Consider the following 16,466-nt stretch of genomic DNA (forward strand, 5'->3'; position numbering starts at 1 on the left):
GATTTTATTCCTTTACTGTCCCCTTTGCTGCTTTTACTTTTGGCTGGGACTTGAATGTGAAGAATGGCTGACTTTCTCAAGTGCTGAGTGTAGTCTTAAGACAAACCAGTCATAACCTTTATCGACAGCTGTTCCCTTGAGTTTTCCAGCCCAGTTCTTCGTACTCACAAGAACCTGAGAAGCTGGAAAACTTTTAGGTTGCCAGGTGTTCTTCCAAGCTGAACTCCTGAAAAACCTTGCAGGGAAAACAAAATTAACATACTGCATTCATTTTATTTCAGAATACACAGCTTTCCTGAAAAAGGTGAGCAGAAAAAAGTGACAATATAGCCCATGTTGGAAACCCTTCATATTTGCGATGCCTTTATTGCGCACTGTACCTTTAAGTGGTGAGAAATTATCTGTCTCCTGAGCCATTGGCCATTTTGTTTGCAGTTGCTGTTGGGCAAGAGAGGTGCACTCCGTTTCCTTCAAGAACAGAATTACTTTTATTTCATGTTTTTCATCTTGAAATGAAAAGAAAACAACTTAAAGACTGAGAGAAAAGTGAAATGGTTTTGTGTACATACATGTATATGTACATACACATACACACACATGAAAACAAATATACATAAAAAGTGAATAAAATCTATAACCTTAGATAGAGTTATTGTTTGGTACTTGCCTCAGTTTTCATATACATTCAGTTAGAGAGCAAACAAGAAGCCCTGTACTAAGAGTCGTCGCAGAGCTGCAGCGCTGTGACCACAACACCCTCTCCAGCAGCAGTAGAATAAACTGAAGTTCCAGGTCCGATCCCTTATAATCACATCAGGTGTTATCACTGGTTTGCAAATCATCAACATGCATAATCTCAGTTTTAGTCAAACATCCAGCTATAGACATCACTAACAAAGTAACTCAACTTTTGAGTGAAAACTTCAGACCTCAACTGCCAGTGCAAACCTACGTTTTCTGTGACAACTGCTGACTTCCACAAGTGCAATGAGGGAGACTCTAAAAGACGGTAGAAAAGTCCCTTCCTTGGTATCTCTGTCGAGCGAGCCCATTTTGTCCTTTGGAATAACGCATTGTATGGTAGTTTCTACCTTGTTTGGTATTTAGAGCTGGAATTTATTGCCAGGCTTCCTGGCAGCAAGCTGTGCAGGTTGCAGGCGGAGGCTGATGGAGGTGAGTGAATTAATGTGGTGGCTGTTTGGAATGTCGTCCAGCTGCCAGGGAGAATTATGTTTGTTTGCCTTTGGCACAAGTGTGAAAGGAACAGCCGTAGATTTCAGAAGTGTGAGTCTACATTTTTATATCTCACACTAATGAATACATTTTTTTATATCCTATGCATTTGGGGAAATAGTAGAATTTATTTGTAAATTTTATTTACCACTTGTGTGGTAGAGAGGGAATGTTTCCTCAGAGACGGTACTCGTACTTTAGAAGAGAAAAAGGAAAAAAGAAAAAGAAAGAAAAGACCTGACTAATCCCAAATGGTGTAAGTAAAAGTTACCCTAATTTCACTATTTTTACAACTGTATCTAAAGTCAGATGAAAGGATGGTGAATTTCAGCAAGGTTTGAAAAGTGCTTCATGTCACATTTTGGTGGGTGAGGCGGGTGTGAAATGTCACTGAAAGACACAAGTTTTTATTTGTTTTCTGCTGCAATTTTATTTTTCCCACTTAGATCTTTCCCTACAACCTGTCAGTTATCCCTACCGCAACCTCCTGTGCTATCAACAGAGGGATGATAATGTTATTTGTAATGTGCTCTGATGTGAAAAGTGCTATAGAAGATCGAATTGTTGTTGCTGATAGGACCAGAAATTTCCCCAACTAGATCTGTCAATAGCTGACACTAAAACAACAAGGTACAAAGTGCATTTGAAGACTGTCAGACATCATTGCTTTTTTGTTTTCTCTAGCAAACTATTCCTTAGATAGCTGACTTGACCTAGTGTTGTTTAAAAAGATCAAGGGCTCAGTGGCTCAGAAAGAAAAAAAAAGATGGAAAAGAATAATATTAGTTACTCTATACTATGTAAAGCCTAATGGTCTCTCGTACCATTATATCATGTAAATAAAACTGTCATTTATATCTCTTCTGTTGGTCTTAATAACATAGGAAGGAAAAAAAGCTTTCTGGTTTTAGTTCAGTAGTGAACCCCAAAAAATAATGTGCAAAATTTTTTTTTGAGTAATTATTTGAAATAATTCTTTGCAAAAAGTCACATTCTAGGACAGATTTTTAAAAATATAATAAGGAATACCTATACCTAAGTTCTTAATTTTTATGTGCAGACATGTAATTTACACATATGATCAGGAAAATTGCAAATGAAAATAAGATTTGCAGTTTAACTTTAAAGATTCTAAATTTATTGTTTATATGCTAATTGATTGCTAAGATTGAAATATATATATTTTCTGGAAGGAGGAAGATGTGAGATATCACTTTGGAGATGGGATCTGGGGCAAAGAGGCAGGGACAAGAACAAGGAAGAGGAAAGCAAAAGAAGGAGAATGCTGGGGCAGCTAAAGGAAACAAGAATAAAAAGAACAATCAAATATAGGAAGTGGAGGGCAAAGAATGTGGCAGGGAAGAAGAACAAAAAATAAGGTTCCGTGAGGACAGAGAAAGATCATATGAAGCCAAGGGAGGTGAAAGTAGGAGAGAACTACATAAAATAAGGGCAGGGTAAAAAAGCTGAAAAGGGAGGAAAAGTAAAACCCCCAAGTGAATGCTAAACTGAATGCAGAAGGGCAAGTCCCTCTTGGAGCTATCAATGCTTCCCAATTCCCCATAGGAGGCACCTATGGTCGTGGCTGTGCAGCCTCGATGCCAAGACAACCACTGGGACATGTGGTCCGGCATCGGAGGGAGCAGGAAAAGATGGCAGAAGGAGCGCCGTGGTGGCAAAACCTCAGCTCTCCCTGAGCCAAGTGCTCCTGCCAACAGCCCCAGCTGCAGCCAGCTGTGGCTGGAGTCCCTCGGGACTTGCCTGCGAGCAGGGTTGGTCACCCAAGAGCTGCAGGGGTGTCGCAGGCAGCCAGGCCCCTGCAGCTTCCCATCTTTTCAGTGTGCTGGTGCCTGAGGAGGTGAAGGGCAGAACGACAGCTGGAGAATAGAGCAGCAGGAGAAGTAAGGAAAAGCAAAACCTATTGTAAAGCGTCACAGAAAGAGAGCAAAAGAGGGAAGAGAGTACTAAAGGAAAGTAATTCATGGTCATGGCCTCTTTACAGGAAGAAATGACTTGTACTACACACATAAGTGATCCCTGTGTGAGTTGTAAGTAGGAGAGGCACAGCAAGGAGCCTGCTGTCGCTTCCATGAGCCGAGCGATGTACACAAAAACACAAGAGTGACACACTGTCTCAAATCCAGCCACTCTTAAACACGGAAATACTTCTGCTAGGGCAGTTCAACGAAGTATATAGGTATCAGCTTCTTTCTGATCAGCTTTGACCTTTTCCAGAAGGCAAGCCCAGATTTATCTTATTTATTTTGCCAACATGGCTGTATTCGTCAGCAGAATGAGTTGAGTCAGTAGAGCTCTGGGAATAGACTTCCAGTTGACATGTGCTCCCTCTTCTGGTTGGCATTTGCCTCTACACACCACAAGACCAAAATAACGACGAATTTAGTTCCTCTAGCTCTTTAAAAAATAAGAATTTTAAAACATTGTGCTTATTCTATTCGTATATGATGGTGAGACCGCTATTGCTCATACCACCCTTGGTGACCAAGAGCACACCTTCTGTCTTTCAAACAAAAGGTTTTACAGTCCATGAAGTCATTAACGTATTTGGTTGTTAAAATGGTATTTCTATTGTTTTGGTGATGTGAGAGTGCACTAGTGCACTGTTTTTTTCCACACAAGGTGAGGAGGCTTGTGGTCCCTCTTACAGCTGTTCCCACCTGAGCTCTGGAACACAGGGCAACCAAAGCCACTGGTCTCTGGATTTTGGGGAGTTCTGATACATGATCAGCTGGGCTTTATTGCAGGTAGTCTTGCCTGTTTACTTTATTTGAATGCATAGATAGTGGGGAAATGTGGTGCTAAAAATATATATTTGGTGAAACAGTTCTGTTTGAGAATTTCTGTGGAAAGAATTTGTTCTTCACTTTGGCTGTGGCCTCTTACAGCGTAACCACGTGAGCAAGTACCAACAGTTGATAACACAGTGGGTCAGCTCAGAGAGCCGAAAAATGCTGCAGTCAGAGCTATGGTTGTGAGGGCCAGGTGGCCTCTGGTGTGACCACAGCCCAGCCAGATATCTGGTGGCACCCTCGCAGTTTGAGTTAATGGACTAAGCTTGATAGCAAACAACTCCTGAATTCTAATCCTGTCTCTAACACCATGTCCTGGTCTAAATCTAGTTCTGATCTTCCCGATTTGCTTCCACATTTACAAAGTGGGAATAATCCATATTGTAATACTTACTAGACACACCAAAGCAGATCTTCAGCATTTACACTTCATATCATCTGTTAAGCTGCCTCTGCTTGACTAGGTCATGCCTCTTCAGTGCTACCACATAAATGTTAAAACTTACCATCATCTGATCTTTGAAATGGGCAGCTCCAATTCCCTGCCTTCTTTTGGAAAGTTACCCTTTGAAATACTGTTTTAATAAAAAAGAACAGAAGAAATCCCTACTTGGCCAATTCTTATGTCAAGATCTAGGACAGATTGCTGGATGGTATTTTATATCCAGACTGAAATTATTACTTTGGCCCTTAGGCAAAATGTACCAGAAACTTGTCTTGGGTCATGCTAGCAATGAAGGATGAAGAAAGCAAGCATTTTTTATTTTAAATATAGTATGTGAGTTTTTTTCAAACAGAGAGATTAAATTTAGACAATTGTGTTTGGAAACTATCTCAGAGAAAATTTGGATTTTGTTTCTGTTCATCAATTTTCTGATAAAATTTAAAATAAGTAGTATCGGTCAATTGCTACCTCCTCTTCTAGAAAGTTTTCTTTACTGGTTTTAACTGTTTGCTATCATTATCACAGTTCAGTGCTTGCAGACAGTAAAACAGCTGAAGAAAATCAGCATCCATTCATATTTCAAAGTCTTGTTCAACCCACAGGCAGCGCTATATTCCATTTGTCCATAAGAATTTCAGTCAAGGCTGTTGAGGTTTCTTCTGGATTTTTATTGCATGAAACAAATATTCAAATATATATTAAGTTAAATTAAATTAACAGCTAATGTTTGCTAGAGCTTATATTTAACCTGGAAAAGGTATTTTTTGTTGTATAATCCACATGGAAATATAACTTGTGTGAGAATTGCTTTACTATCATTATCTACAACATCACTGCAGAAAAACTCAGCACAATGCCATGTCATTATTTTTAGGAAAAAAGATGCTCAAAGTACACTTAAAAAACGCCAATATTGCTATTGCAGTGATACAGATACGGCTCAAATGCCACATACATCTCAAAGGCCTTTTATCAACACAAATCAAATAATGTTAACTTTCATTTGAGAGAAAATAAAGCAGAGCTGATGGGATTCATGCTCCTTCAGCATTTCTTTTCTAACCAAACACCACCTATCATACAGAAAATTTGCTCTCTCGGATACGCAATTCCCTGTAAACCAGAGAGAAGCTGACACTTCAGAGACGTGCTTCTTGGACAAATACTTTGCAGATATAACACACAAACAACTCTAGTGTCAGGAATTCCTGTGGCACCCAGTCCCTTTCCTTACGTCTTTGGTCCCCAACCTCTGCTTCATGAGTGCTCGCTGAGGAGACGGTGGCTGCGCAGGGAACACAGCTGGGCATGGGCTGAGAGAGTCCTGCAAGGTGGCAGAGTACAGCACCGTGGCCTGTCACCTGCCCAGTGATAAAATACACCACGTGGGTCCCCCTGGTCTGCGTTAAATCTCAAGCCTAGACAATGCCACATGAGGAAAAAGGTGAGTCAAGAGTGCTGCCTGTCCTGCTGAGAGAGGACAGGAGTTGCTCACCTCAACATCAGAATGGGATTTCAGTCAAAGTAAGGGGGAAGAGCTTCACTTGCTGACAGACACCAAACAAGGTGATAATTCACCTCACCCAGGGCACATCCAGGTGTAAATCACCACTGTCAGATTTGAAGCAGTGTCCGAAATGGGGATTCACCATGACAGGTGCTTATGTAGCTCCAGAGGTCTGTCTGTCTGTCTCCTTCTTGGACTGTCTTGCTTTCGAAACACACTGAAAAGTCTTCATTTCACTCTGCATCGGAATGAAACTAAATGCCAAAACCTCAGGATTTTTCACAAAACAGAATCCTTGTTTCCTGGCCAGCCCTATTATTGAACCTTAATATGATACAACATGTGTCCATATTTGCACACATGGTCCACAGCCCTTACACATGTGTAAATCCTACTGCAGTCATGTATAAAGGATCAGGCTCTAAGGCTGTTATAGAAAAAGTTCATGTTTCACTGACTTTTTGGTATTCTTTGAAGATATTACATTAAGAGTAAATATAGAGAAGTACATGTTATATGCAAGATTTTCAGAGAACGTTTAACTTCCACACCAGAAGGTCACATCTAAGGCAATATGGTCTTGGAACAAGTTCAAAGTTGTCACACTTGATAAAAATAGCTTAAAGGGCACATAACTGTGCTGGAATACGGGAAAACAGTGGAACATGAGAGGGAGAATGATTGAAGGCCCCATTACTAATTATGTACATACTTTGCTGCTATTGAAAGCTAGGTTTCCAAGCATGTACATGGTACTTAAGTTAAATAGAAGTGCAAGCAATTAAAAGAATAGAAATGCTTTTGCATCGCTATACCCAAGTAAATAAAATTTTACAAATTTAATTATCTAGAATAATGGAAAATCTTTTACCAATATACAAACAGAGGATAAATGAACTTTGTTTCTAGTTTCGAAATAATGTTTATACACTTGCATTTTTGCATTGGTTATTAATCATTTTCGTAATACTTCCTTGAAAAACAAACCCTATATATTTATTTCATTAAGGTAAGAAACTGCATTCACCTTTTCATGTTTCATTTGAAATTATTGTAATTATTATGTAAGGAAAAATAATTAATAGATTCTTCTTACATCCTGAAAGAGGGATACATGTACACAATAGGGAGCTGAAGTTTAGGAAAACTTGAATTACACTGGAAGCCCTGATGGGCTATTATAGCACAATATGTGGTATACTATGAACAAAAGTTTACGTTAAATTACCTCTTGAAATGCACATTGTGTCAGCTTGGCAGTCATTAGCCCTTAGGATTGTGTTCTCTGTGTTCAGTACCTTTCAAGTCTCCTGATGATGCTTCAGCCATACATTTAAGTGAGCATAAAATACGATTCTATAGCTCTTCTGCAAACTGACTTGCTCACGCAGAAGCCCCACTAAAGGGGAGGCTGTTTCATAACTATCAGGACACTCGGTAAGTCACAGGTCATAGGTGTCCTACATGGAAAGCGACACCATCCATCTTCTAGTTTAATTTTTTGATTTATTGTATTGTCATCTTAATTTTGTCTCTGTAAAGAACATGTCATGCAGAGGAATATTTTGCGTTGTTTTTAATTGAGACATTTGCTATGTTTTGCACATACCTTTTAATGATTGATGGTGCAGTGTAATCTCTGTGCCAAATGTAAAATAAAAATTATGTTTGATGAATTTGTAATGCAATACTTTTCACTCAGTTCTGCCCAGAGTTACTACATGCAGAGATCAGTCATGTCCTGACCCTGATTATATCCATGAGGATCTTAATGATGAGAAAATGAAATCGCTATCTTCCATGCCTGGAAACAAATTGTTCATTCATCCACATTCTTCCCTGCACAGAAACAGTCTCAGATACTGGTTTTTTTTGACCAGGTTTCCTCTCATAGAGACTTATGTAAATTACCATGTAAGGTAATCTATTTTGCAGCATCAGTCTGCAAAAAGTATGTTTTGTGATAGTGACACTGCTTTGCCATAGCAATGAAGTACTTGAGAACTGCAGGTATCCCTTCAATTGGAGAAAGATGTCCAAATACAGCAGTATCTCATGCCTCCCATGACACAAATAGCTAAAAGGAAGATTTTATCTTTCATGGCTAGGAAGTAAATGATGGCAAAAGCTCCTAAAAGCCACTCTAACTGGTGACAGAGAATAAGCAAACTCCAGGAGGTGCACCGGATGCACAGAACTGTCTATACCACCCTTTAAAAACCTATATCCAAGGGAAAAGGTTACACTATACTACAGCAGAGAAGCAACAATGTAATTTATGCTCCTCAGTTTAAAAGCATCACATTTTTATACAATAACAAAAAAGCAGAGAGTCTGAGTCATTAGAAAAATACTTGCACAGCTGGTAAATTGTATTTTCTATGGACCTTATACATGTGATTCTAAGCGCTAAGTATACACATTATTAGGGTCAATCCAAATCCAGGCTGTTGAAAAATCCAAAGTGTTGGAGGATTTAGGATCTTCCTGTGGATTTTGTTGTAGCCTCCACAATCTATGCTTTCATTAAAATAATATATGTTCTAACTTTCCAGGTTCTGAAAGGAGCCTTTACAATGTTAACCAGTGTACTGTCTCACAAATCGTACAGCTGACAGATTGAAACAATACTACCAGGAAATGTAGAATAATAACAATATTTATTCTGTATTTTTGTCTTCTTAGAATGGATTGACCACTGATTCAGAAGCAAAGGACTACTGTGATTTGGCCCTGGTTTCTCACTCAACTGGAGATGCTAATGTTTTAGTGGTTTTAGTGCTAATCATCTATGAAAGAGCACAAAAGGTAGCCCACTCCCAGAGAGCAAGACAATCAGGGTCTGCATGTCTGTTACGACCCTGTTAAAAGAGATTGTACTTCTTTGTTCTTTCCTCTTTGTAAAGTGAGAGTGAAACACTCCATCAGAAGTTTACTTAGCTGGGAAAATGACGCATTTGCTGTCCATTTTTTTTTGTCCCTATGTCTGGAAAGAAGTGCTTCATTTCTTGTTGCATCTGGACAAAGACCTGCTGGAGGTGCTCCCAGCTCCCTGAAGTTTTGAGGATGTTTTGGTTTAAACTCCTACTGTACTTATAGGCTTGGGTTCACCTACTTTCCCAGTCATATTTACACACTGCATTTCTTTTGGCTGTGTTTCTCTGTGGTCACCATATCCCTCTCTTTATCTAGTGTACAATTCTGAGAACTGCAGTGAACAGGAAGGCTTTTAGCCCTCTTGCCAGTTCACACAGTCTGCTGCTGGAAAGCCCTGGAGCTGGAAAAGACAAGATACCATATAATTCTCCACGAGCCAATGCCCATTGCTTTTAACTCAAATGGTTTTAAAGGCCATCCAAGTAATGCAAACTGGATTTGCATTACTCCAGTCCAATGGATTGGATCTCACTGAAAGGATTTTGATACCAAAATTATTTGCATTGTAGCAGAGCTAAAAGCTGCAGTCAGGAATGAATCTAATATTTTACAAGACACTGTGCAAATCCAGAACAAAAAGATGGTCCCTGCCTGAAAAATATAGAACATAAAGTTGTCACCTGGCTTTATGCTTTCCCAGATGTAACAGTTGGCATGTGTTTTGTACATCAGCTTTGCCACAGGAAAAAATGTTGCACCTAATTACATCCTAAGGTAACAGATAACACGGGGTTATGACTGATGGATGGGGAGCCCAAGGACATAATCGTATGACAGTGATCCACTGGACAGGGAGGGTATCAGTTCCCTTGCTCCTAGCTGTTGTCATCTTGGTAGACATCCTGGTGACAGTGAGTTTCACAAAAGGAGATGACAAAGTATAGTGAGGGGTTTTGTAGATGTTCAAAACATGTTGTCTCCATGCGTGAAGGACTGCTTAGGTGATAACATACACACGGTGAAAAACTTGGTGTCGGGACCGTGACTCGTGTAGCTGCCAGAGGAGAAGTGAGTGCAGATCTGCTGCAGCAGGGAGGAAGGGAGAGTAAGGGTACTGTGCTTGGAAGAAATGCAAAGCATTGCAAATGAAATCCTTTGTATCTGTTGTGATAAACTCAGACAACTCAATGGAGGGATGCAAAGGAGAGGCTGGTACTTTGTATAGAAGGAAAATGGTGTAGATTTGCAATTGTCAAGTGCTTTAGAAAAGGATGCTGTTGTACCTCAGACATGAGATTATGAGAACATTAACTTTATTTTGGCTAACTAATAACAGCTTCACCACTTTCAGAAGTTTTCCATTAGTAAAGTTTGGTTACCTTGATAAATATTTTGTCCAGCTTCCCTTCCCTTCCCCCTTCATCCTTTCTCAGTATCAAATTTGCATGTCTGAAAGAAAAAAATACACTCTCCAATGAAATACGATGATTTATCTTTTTTCACCTAGATTTGTTTATTGTTGAAGAAAAAATGGTGTGAAACGTAAGAGAAAACAGAGGTACAAAGAGAAAATAGCCTAAAACGGCTAAGTTTTTCCAGGTAATTTGTGACCAGAATTAAAATCAGCAGCTGCGTTCTATTGGAAAAGAACACCTTTTCAGTACACTAAACTGTTCAGCCTAATTTGCGTTTCTAGAAATGTCATGTGTTTGTTTGAAAATACAGTAAAGGCGACAACAAAACTTATGGATCTGAGGATATGAGATATGTTACTGTAAACCAGGTGATTCATGTGGTGTCAGTCTTTCAAATAAAAACTAAGAATTTATTTTTGAGTGTTCTTTCTATCTCATAGACTCTTCCATATTTGTCCTTAGGCAGGAGATATCTCTATAAAGTTTGAAAAAGCTATCAGAAATGTGGTGTCCTGGTGTCAGCAAATTCATTTTTGCAGTCTGTGTCACAAGTGAAAATTACTAATAGATTGGGTTAGTAGTATTTTCTTTATTTCTTACATAGGCCTTAAGAATGTCAGAAATGGAGCAAGATTCAGAAAAGAGTGAGCACCATCACTAACAAATTCTTTGCAGTATCTCACACAACATTATACCTATGTCCTAGTCACATTTTCCAGGTCTCTCCTACATCCCCTGTGTTGTATTCCCCTGCTCGGTCTTCTTCTCAGTTTAAAATTCAAATGAATCATCAGGCTTCTGGCTCTGAGTGTTGGTGCAATCTCCTGTCTGGTGTTGGGGATGGTCACTCATTGCCCATATTTTCACTCTCTCGCTTTCTCCAAACCTCCTGCTGTGTGCAGATATTTTTCTCAGTCTCTACATCTTGTTTTTCAGGGGCAGATGGAATGCTGAGCAGTCATCCCTGTGGAAGTGGGATCCTTACAGAGATGGAGTAGTATGAAACAGCTACTTACTTTCATGACAAAATACATCAGAAAATAATTTAGTACTAATCCTTGTAAATTTTTTGAGAGAAAAAGATAAGCCTATCTAGGCCTTTAAGTTATACGCTAGTATGAACAGCTAAAAAATTACCAAAAGTTCTGGCAATGACAAAAGGTCTTCCTCACATAAAAGATCCAAGTATCCCAATTGTATGCTTTACATGTTCTCTCTTTAATCCTTTGTCTCTTTCATAGTCTGACCTCAATTTATACAGTCTGATTTCAGTGTCAGGACCCATGTTTATTTGTCTATAAAGTCCAAGAAACCCAGGAGATCGCTGCTGAAATAATGAAGATTTTATTCGCACGGAGCCAATACAGTTCAAAGGGTGGCTTTTTGGAGCTGACACATGTTTTCTTGGCTTTGCAGTTCTTGTAGCTGTTCAACATGTCTGATACTCATTACAATTAGCTCTACAATATGCAAATCCAATCTAAGGACATTTTTATTTACATGAAGAAACTTTAGAACAGACTTCAGCTCCTGCAGAAATGCCCCTGGCTCCAGCTGCAGGACAAACCGAAGAAAGGGCATCACAGAGTGTTACAGCTTCACTGAGAAAATAGTTTTGCCAATAAATAATGAAGGAAATGAGATTTAAACACAATTCAAGCAAAAACATTCCTGAGCTTTGACATTTCTATCTCCATCCTCTAAAGAACCAACAAATGAAACAGAAAGAAGCTGTCAGTTACTTTTTATCTTTTGGTAACATATGATATTTTTTAAATTGGGAAAAATTACAATAGCAGAGTGGTATTTAGAAATATTTATTTGAAATATATTTCTAGTATATTTATGTATTTCATACTTACTGAAAAGTATTTCTATTTACAAATACATATAAAATTATATATTTGTAATTTTTTGTGAATATAAATATATAAATATCAGAGAAAAGTGATCATTTAACTCTTGAAAAGCAGGAATATTTTAAAAGAATGTATGATAGAAATTGTCATTAGAAATACATATGTTTTGCATGAACACTACAGCAACAGTCAAGCAAAAACCTGTGTGAAACTTTTAGCGCATAAATCTCCTCGTGCCTGGAGGCAGTAATAAATTACATGTTTCTTTACATATAGGTTTTAAAATTGTCAAACATACATTTAATGTACTGGAACCAGAAATAACATCTTAGCTGACTTTTTTTTTGATGTATTCCATAATTAGGTGTAGAAGTCAAAGATACCTCTTTATACCCAAAGGATACATAAACACTTCAAGCATATCGGAATAGGTCAAATATCTTTATATACCCTCAAATTTCACTACTGCAAGACAGGTAATTGTTCTCCTTTGTTACCGATTCAATAAAAAACTTGGAAAAAGCTTTCCAGTTTTAACTTTCCTGGTTTGGATGGGAATGCACACCTCTTATGATTTACCTGGAAATCATTCTCCAAGAGGACCAGAACTGCATTGCTTGAATGTTCCTGTTCTGTTCAATTCAGATTTTCTATCTTGTCTTTCATTCATCCTGGTGTGTGAATAAAAGCTCAGTACACCGGCTATTCTGGAGACACAACATAGCCCCTCTCTCAGAGGTCTAATAATTCCCCAAACAATCAGAACAGATGCAAAAATAATTTAGGTGTGCAGTCTGTATTTTAAAACAGCAGTTACTGCAGTTAAATCCTTACATTTGAGGGCACCGTCGCTCTCCGGACCAGACCCTTTCCAAGCCAGCGCTGCTCACTCTGGTCAGGCTGGTTGTTTCCATTGCGCACCTTCCGAAGATCCCATGGGGGTTCGGCAGACGTCTGCCCCGTTCCCTCCGAGCCACGGGGTCTCCGCCAGAAGCAACACTGAGCTGGGGGAGCACCCGAACCCGCAGCGAGGGGCCTTGCCCCCCAGGGCCCTGAGCTTTCTGTCCCCAAACTGCCACAGGGATTTGAAATTACCAGAGATGTAGAAAGTGCTCGGAAAAGCGATTTCCTAGAAAGCCTGATGGGGCAGCAATGAGCTGGGATTACGTATCAAAAGCTTCTTGCTTCCAGAAATCTGTGACCTTTGCTGACTAAATTAATACTTTTCAGTTATACTCAGTGTGAACTTAACTGTTTCAACAGACTCTGGCACATAATCATAATTACAAACTCTATATTTTTTTTCTTTTGAACGCTGATTTTCCATTTTAAAGGTGCCACAATTCAGTCTATTTTCCTTTACACTTGAAAAAAAATGCTACTTAAAGACTACAGCTGAAGGGGTTTTCAGAATTAAGGGAATAGAAGAATGAACAAAACTTACAATAGAAATCATTTGCACCTTGAAATCTAGAATATACCTAACTTTCAGATTACAATGGAATACTATGTGCAATTAAAAAAAAAAATTATTTGGGTTTATTTTTTCCAAATTTCAAATCTGTGTGCATTTTGATGACCTTGAAAATAAGCCCATAGTGATAAAAGTGTCATGGCAATTTTTGTTTCCCACGATTTGATGGCCATATATGATTTAATAATTAGATACATTATATCACCAGTGAGCTATGTAATTCTAAAAGTGAAACAGATTATGTAGCTTTTAAATGTCTGAAAAATATTAGAAGACACATAATTTTAGTCAGTTTAGTCATGAGCTCAGGAAATTCCCAGTGAAACAGAAGGACAAATCTTAATATAATTATAATATATTTTAATATATTCTAATATATACACATTTGTATACACATATATGACATACAATATAATTTACTACAAAAATAATTTGTAGTAAAAGTAGAAAAAGGAAACACCAAGAAACGTTACAAATTAACTAGTCCAAGTTTCAGCATCTAGAACAGGAAAAGAGAAGGAAGCATTTTTATTGCCTTCACAAGTTCTCTAAAATATCTCAGCTAGTATCACTTATTCAGGACTCTTCCATGCTGTCAGTCTCATACTGGCTATGGGGCATGTCAGCAGGCTGTAAAGATTCACAGAATAGCAAAATCTTCTCCCACATGGATAGATAGAGGGCTCCTGAGACCAGGTGCCCACGTCCAGGTCGTTGTACTTGGAGGCATCAGAGCAGGGCAGGCAGAATTGGAGCAGGACAGACATGGACAGTAAGTTAACCCAGTTAAAGTATCCACATCAGCTAACAGACATAGTGAAGGAGCTAAGCGGCTTGGAAATGTTTGTCCAGTGAAAACAGGTGTTCCTCCCAGGTTGTCTCCCAACCCTCCTTGTTAGTAACCTCAGATTCTCTCATGTCCTGTGAACAGCCTGGGCCAACCTATCTCCAAACCCCTCTACTCCCATGATTCCTGACATGCAGGAGGCAGGAAGCTCAAGTTCTGACATTTGAAGCCTGACAACTGTCAAACACCAACATCAGTACAGGGATCTTTCCAAAACGGTGCTTTAAAGAAAAGGTTGGTTTAAGTTAATGAACAAATGAGGTAGAAGTTAACTAATATGGCTATGTAGTTTTTAAAAAAAATCTGTTTAAATGTCTAATTTCCTTGTTTTTCCCCTTGACCGCAGCCTCAGATAGTGGAATATTCACTTAATTATCCTCTACCTTTTCTTGACTTTCCACATCTTTTGTGAACTCTAGTTTCCCTTTCCATTTTGTGTTTCACTGATCCTGCTTCTGTTGCATAAAATAGTAAATCACCCATAGCAGCAACAACACAAAGACAGAAACACACTGACAGTCTCTTCTACCAGGGTGTAGTCCTCTGCAGGTAGATACATTTCCTGAGGACTTCCTTGAAGTCCTGTCTTCTTTTCACTTCTGGGCAGATGTTATACAGATCTGTGTACATTTTTCCAGTCTCCAGATTGAACTAAACCTATTTTTGATAGTTCTTAAGGGATTCAGAATAACTCAAGTTATACGAAAGAAGAAGATGTGCATACCACTAGATCTGCACTTTTTGGTTACATCTATCCTGCCAGTTTCACTTTATTGCTCAAATATCAAATAAATCAGACTAGTTCAGGCAGCTGACGTTTCCAGCAGACATGCCCCAGTTGCTTCAGTTATGCTCAAGTTCATTACTACACATCACCTGCCTGTTACCTCTGAATTCCCCATGTGCTCTGCTCTCATTCTGTTGTACGTCAGGGACCTCTTGTAACCCTCTCCAGCTACTTTCATTTCATGCCACCCATTTCCTTTCTGTCAAAGACTGATTCCTGCATGATCCCTTCCTCCTATTTTTTGTATATTTTATTTTCTTCTGTAGGAAATAAATTATTCAGGGCGTCAACATACTTGAACTGAGATGGAGGTAGTTATAATGAAATGCTAATAACTGCCAGGAAAATTAGAGAGTTGTTAGAGCTGCTGGGTCTGCCAAGCAGCTGCCAGGAGCACTACATGTCTTCCCTACTCTTCTTCTAGTTTAGTGATTTTCACCAAAATAGGGCGTTGTTCTTCAATTCCAAAGTTTCAGAAAACATTCCAGCGTTGATTTGATGTGTCATTCAAAAGTAATCACAGAATGGACAAAGACACACAGGGATGTTTTTCTGTTGAATATGAGGACTTTTGATGCATGCTTAGGGTGTGCTTTGACATTCCACTTATCTGTTGGGACATCCCTCTGCTGCGTCAACGCAACTCTATAGGGAGGCCCCGGTATGAATGAGGTTGATTCCATTAACACAGATTATTTCACTGAGCTGGCTTGCAGTGCAGACTCCCAAAAAGTTTTACCAGTAAAATTCACCACTCCCACAGCTCTAGCAGCAGGACAGAAGTGCACAGCAGTTGTGTAAAGGAAACCTTCAAGAACTTCAGCATTACAGAAATCACAGGTCAGAGGCACATCCTTAATTAAAGACCACTGTTGCTGTTAAAATGTTTCTGTCCCTCATCTGTCTGCTACCATCTCTCAGCCAGAGGTTAAGGTCCCACAGCTGACAAAGAACAGTCAAGCCCTGTGCTCCATGATGAGCCATGGGAGTGGTGGCCTTCATAATAAGAGGCAATACAGTCCAAGCTGCTTCATCTGTTTGTGAGGTGAATACTGCCTTGCAGGCAGTGATTCATCAATGAAGATGCCACAGCAAGTGAGGCAATGGTGTATGTAAAACAAGGGTAGATTCATGATTAACTCAGCGTGTGTGTACCACAGGCAGAGTAGACAGCTGGAGCCTTCAGACCTTGACTAGCTCAGCCAGATTCCA

The sequence above is a fragment of the Columba livia genome, chromosome 2 (assembly GCF_036013475.1).
Source record: "Columba livia isolate bColLiv1 breed racing homer chromosome 2, bColLiv1.pat.W.v2, whole genome shotgun sequence".
Lineage (NCBI taxonomy): Eukaryota > Metazoa > Chordata > Aves > Columbiformes > Columbidae > Columba > Columba livia.